The sequence below is a fragment of the Mirounga angustirostris genome, unplaced genomic scaffold, assembly GCF_029215605.1.
Source record: "Mirounga angustirostris isolate CCGP_5_RB_7025 unplaced genomic scaffold, mMirAng1.0.hap1 SCAF_2, whole genome shotgun sequence".
Classification (NCBI taxonomy): Eukaryota; Metazoa; Chordata; class Mammalia; order Carnivora; family Phocidae; genus Mirounga; species Mirounga angustirostris.
In genome coordinates this window covers 167,466,745-167,472,744 of record NW_026991710.1, presented here as the reverse complement: position 1 = coordinate 167,472,744, position 6,000 = coordinate 167,466,745, and positions in this window count along the sequence as shown.

The following is a 6,000-nucleotide window of genomic DNA, read 5'->3' as shown; positions in this document are numbered from 1 at the left end:
TTCAAGATTTACTGTTAAATGAAAAAAGGAGAAGTGCCTTGATAGTACTCTACTTTTTGTAGGTATTTCAAAATGGACATACACAGTTTTGTTTGTAATATGCATAGATCTGTGGCAGGATACACAAGTGGTGCCCTCTGGCAATGGTCATTTGGAGGTTGGGGTCATGGGTGGGAGGAAGTTAACATTTCACCCTGTGTTCCTTCGTATTACATTTTTTTTCTTTAATTTTCAAAGTTATTATCCTATAAAATATACTTACTTTTTTCTTTTTGGGGTACACTGTAAGCACATGTAAACTGTGTATAACCACCACTGTAATTAAGATATAGAACAGTTGCAGCACCCCCCAAAAACTCCTTTGTGCTATTCATTCACATTCTCATCCTACTCCAACCCTACATTCCCATCCTACTCCCAACCCCTAATCCCTAACCCACTAATTTGTTCTTGGTCACTACACTTTTTTTTTTTTAAGATTTTATTTATTTATTTATTTGTTAGAGCGAGAGAGCACAGGAAAGGGGAGCGGCAGGCAACAGGAGAAGCAGACTCCCCGCTGAGCAAGGAGCCCGATGCGGGACTCAATCCCAGGACCCTGGGATCATGACCTGAGCTGAAGGCAGACACTTAACCGGCTGAGCCACCCAGACGTCCCATCAGTCACTACATTTTTGTCTTTTCCACTTTGACCTTTGTTCTTCTGAATTTTTAAAAAGATTTAGTTTTTTTAAGAGCAGTTTTAGGTTCACAGCAAAATCGAGGGAAGTTACAGAGATTTCTTTTTTTTTTTTTCCAGAGATTTCTATATACCTCCTGTCTCCACACATTCATAGCCTCCCCATTATCAACACCCCCACCAGAGTAGAACATTTTGTTACTATTGATGAAACCACATGGATGCATCATGTCCATGGTTTACCTTATGGTTCATTCTTTATGTTGTATGTTCTTTGAGTTTAGACAAATGTATAATGATGTGTATCCATCTTTATTTTTATTTATTTTATTTTTTAAAGATTTTATTTATTTATTTGAGAGAGAGAGAGAGAGATCGTGAGTAGGGGGAAGGGAGCTCGATGCAGGACTCAATCCCAGGACCCTGGGATCATGACCTGAGCTGAAGGCAGATGCTTAACCAACTGAGCCACCCAGCTGCCCTGTATCCATCCTTATAGTATCATACAGAGTATTTTCACTGCCCCCAAAATCCTCTTGTGCTCTGCCTATTCATCCCCCTGCTCCCAATCCCTGACAACCACTGATTTTTTTATTGTTTCCATAGTTTTTACCTTTCCCAGAATGTCAGAATGTTCCATATAGCTGGACTGATATGGTATGTAGCCTTTCCAGATTGGCTCCTTCCACTTAGTAATAAGGTTCCACCTTATTTCTTTTTTGTGCTGAATATTATTCCATTGTCTGAATGTACCACAGTTTATCCACTTACCTACTAAGGGACATCTTGGTTGCTTCCAAGTTCTTTCAATTATGAATAAGGATGCTATAAACATCCGTATGAGAGTTTTTGTGTGGACATAAATTTTCAATTCCTTTGGGTAAATACCAAGGAGTGTGATTGCTAGATTGTATGGTAAGAGTATGTTTAGTTTTGTAAGAAACTGCCAAATTGTCTTCCAAAGTGGTTGTACCATTTTGCATTCCCACCAACAAAGATGTATGAGAGTTCCTGTTGCTCCACATCTTTGTCAGCGTTCCAGATTTTGGCCTTTCTAATCGATGTGTAGTGGTATCGGATTGTTGTCATTTATCTCATTGCTTTTTAATTTGCATTTCCTCGATGACATACAATGTGGAACATCTTTCCAAATGCTTATTTGCCATCTGTATGTCTTCTTTGGTGTGGTGTCTCTTAAGGTCTTTGGCTCAAAATTTTTTTAAAAATTTTTTATTGTTATGTTAATCACCATACATTACATCATTAGTTTTTGATGTAGTGTTCCATGATTCATTGTTTGTGCATAACACCCAGTGCTCCATGCAGAACGTGCCCTCTTTAATACCCATCACCAGGCTAACCCATTCTCCACGCCCCCCAGAACCCTCAGTTTGTTTTTCAGAGTCCATCGTCTCTCATGGTTCGTCTACCCCTCCGATTTCCCCCTCTTCATTCTTCCCCTCCTGCTATCTTCTTCTTTTTTTTTCTTAACATATAGTGTATTATTTGTTTCAGAGGTACAGATCTGTGATTCAACAGTCTTGCACAATTCACAGCACTCACCATAGCACATACCCTTCCCAGTGTCTATCACCCAGCCATCCCATCCCTCCCACCCCAACCCCCACTCCAGCAACCCTCAGTTTGTTTCCTGAGATTAAGAATTCCTCATATCAGTGAGGTGACACGATACATGTCTTTCTCTGATTGACTTATTTCGCTCAGCATAACACCCTCCAGTTCCATCCACGTCGTTGCAAATGGCAAGATCTCATTCCTTTTGATGGCTGCATAATATTCCATTGTATATATATACCACCTCTTCTTTATCCATTCATCTGTCAATGGACATCTTGGCTCTTTCCACAGTTTGGCTATTGTGGACATTGCTGCTATAAACATCGGGGTGCACGTACCCTTTCGGATCCCTACATTTGTATCTTTGGGGTAAATACCCAGTAGTGCAATTGCTGGATCATATGGTAGCTCTATCTTCAACTTTTTGAGGAACCTCCATACTGTTTTCCAGAGTGGTTGCACCAGCTTGCATTCCCACCAGCAGTGTAGGAGAGTTCCCCTTTCTCCACATCCCCGCCAACATCTGTCCTTTCCTGACTGTTAATTTTAGGCATTCTGACTGGTGTGAGGTGGTATCTCATTGAGGTTTTGATTTGGATTTCCCTGATGCCGAGTGATGTTGAGCACTTCTTCATGTGTCTGTTGGCCATTTGGATGTCTTCTTTGGAAAAATGTCTGTTCATGTCTTCTGCCCATTTCTTGATTGGATTCTTTGTTCTTTGGGTGTTGAGTTTGATAAGTTCTTTATAGATTTTGGATGCTAGCCCTTTATCTGATATGTCATTTGCAAATATCTTCTCCCATTCTGTTGGTTGTCTTTTGGTTTTGTTGACTGTTTCTTTTGCTGTGCAAAAGCTTTTTATCTTGACGAAGTCCCAATAGTTCATTTTTGCCCTTGCTTCCCTTGCCTGTGGCGATGTTTCTAGGAAGAAGTTGCTGCGGCTGAGGTCGAAGAGGTTGCTACCTGTGTTCTCCTTTAGGATTTTGATGGGCTCCTGTCTCACATTTAGGTCTTTCATCCATTTTGAGTCTATTTTTGCGTGTGGTGTAAGAAAATGGTCCAGTTTCATTCTTCTGCATGTGGCTGTCCAATTTCCCAACACCATTTGTTGAAGAGACTGTCTTTTTCCCATTGGACATTCTTTCCTGCTTTGTCAAAGATTAGTTGACCATATAGTTGAGGGTCCATTTCTGGGCTCTCTATTCTGTTCCATTGATCTATGTGTCTGTTTTTGTGCCAGTACCATACTGTCTTGATGATGACAGCTTTATAATAGAGCTGGAAGTCCGGAATTGTGATGCCGCCAGCTTTGCTTTTCTTTTTCAACATTCCTCTGGCTATTCGGGGTCTTTTCTGGTCCCATACAAATTTTAGGATTATTTGTTCCATTTCTTTGAAAAAAGTGGATGGTATTTTGATGGGAATTGCACTGAATGTGTAGATTGCTCTAGGTAGCATTGACATCTTCACAATATTTGTTCTTCCAATCCATGAGCATGGAACGTTTTTCCATTTCTTTGTGTCTTCCTCAATTTCCTTCATGAGTATTTTATAGTTTTCTGAGTACAGATCCTTTGCCTCTTTGGTTAGATTTATTCCTAGGTATCTTATGGTTTTGGGTGCAATTGTAAATGGTATTGACTCCTTAATTTCTCTTTCTTCTGTCTTGTTGTTGGTGTATAGGAATGCCACTGATTTCTGTGCATTGATTTTCTATCCTGCCACTTTACTGAATTCCTGTATGAGTTCTAGCAGTTTTGGGGTGGAGTCTTTTGGGTTTTCCACATAAAGTATCATATCATCTGCAAAGAGTGAGAGTTTGACTTCTTCTTTGCCGATTTGGATGCCTTTTATTTCTTTTTGTTGTCTGATTGCTGTGGCTAGGACTTCTAATACTATGTTGAACAGCAGTGATGATAGTGGACATCCCTGCCACGTTCCTGACCTTAGGGTGAAAGCTCTCAGTTTTTCCCCATTGAGAATGATATTTGCTGTAGGTTTTTCATAGATGGCTTTTATGATATTGAGGTTGGCTCAATTTTTAATTGGGCTGTTTGTGTTTTTTTTTATTGTTGAGTTGTAAGCATTCTTTGGAAATTTTAGATAATGGTCCCTTATCAGATGTGTCTTTTGCAAATGTTTTCTGCCAGTCTGTGTCTTGTCTTCTCATGCTCTTGACAGTGTCTTTTGCATAGCAGAAAATTTTAATTTTAATGAGTCCAGTTTATTAACTCTGATATTGTTTTCTAGCTGTTTTATAGTTTTGTGTTTCATGTTTAGGTCTTCAATCTATTTTGAGTTAATTTTGTGAGGGGTAGAAGCTCTGTGTCTGGATCCTCTCTCTCTTTTTTTTCCTTCACATGCAGATGTCTAGTTGTTCAGCACCATTTGTTGAAGACTATCTTTGCTCTATTGTATTGCTTTTGCTCCTTTGTCAAAGATCAGTTGATTCGGGGCGCCTGGGTGGCTCAGTCCTTAAGCATCTGCCTTCTGCTCAGGTCATGATTCCAGGGTCCTGGGATCAAGCCCCACATCGGGCTCCCTGCTCAGTGGGAAGCCTGCTTCTCCCTCTCCCTCTGCTCCTCCACCTGCTTGTGCTCTCTTTCTCTCGCTGTGTCTCTCTCTGTCAAATAAATAAAGAAAATCTTAAAAAAAAAAAAGATCAGTTGACTATATCTATGTGGGTCTATTTTTAGCTTTCCATTCTATTCCATTGATCTATATATCTATTCTCCCACTGACACTACACTGTCTTGATATTGTAATTTAATCGTAAGTCTTGAAGTTGGGTAGAGTCTGTCCTCCAATTTTGTTCTTCTCCTTCAATATTGTGTTGGCCATTCTGAGTCTTTTGCTTATCCATATCAACTTTAGAATTAGTTTGTCAGTATTCATAAAATAATTCGTTGGGATTTTTAAGTAAACTCTACCCTCAACATGGAGTACTCACAACCCTGAGATCAAGAATCACATGCTTTACTGACTGAGCCAGCCAGGTGGCCCTAACTTGCTGGGATTTTGATTGGGATTGCATTGAATCTGTAGGTCAAGTTCAGAAGAACTGATATCTTGACAATATTGAGTCTTCCTGTCCATGAATACGGAGTATCTCTCCATTTATTTAGCTCTTCTTTGATTTTATTCAATAGAGTTTTGTAGTTTTCTTCATATAGATCTTGTATGTATTCTGTTAGATTTATAATTAAGTATTTAAATTTTGGGAGGTGACAATGTAAATAAATGGTATTTTGCTTTCAGTTTCAAATTCCACTTGTTCATTGCTGGTATATAGGAAAGCAATTGATTTTTGTACATTAGCTTTGTATTCTACAATCTTGCTGTAATCAATCACTTATTAGTTTCAAGAGTTGTTTTGTTTGTTCTTTCAGATTTTCTGTTTTTTCCTTTAGAGTTTTTATTTATTTATTTAAGTCATCTCTACACCCAACGTGGGGTTTGAACTCATGACCCCAAGATCAAAAGTCACATGCTCTTCCTACTGAACCAGCCAAATGACCCTCTTTCAGATTTTTAATAGACAATCATGTAATCTGTGAACAAAGGCCTTTTTATTTCTTCTTTCCCATGTATACACCTTTTGTTTCCTTATTTTATTGCATTGCATTAGCTAGAACTTCCATTACAATGTTGAAAAGGAGTGGGGACAGGGGACATCCATGCCTTGTACCTGATCTTAGAGGGAAAATTTAGAATTTCTCCCCATTAAGGATTATTTTTTTGG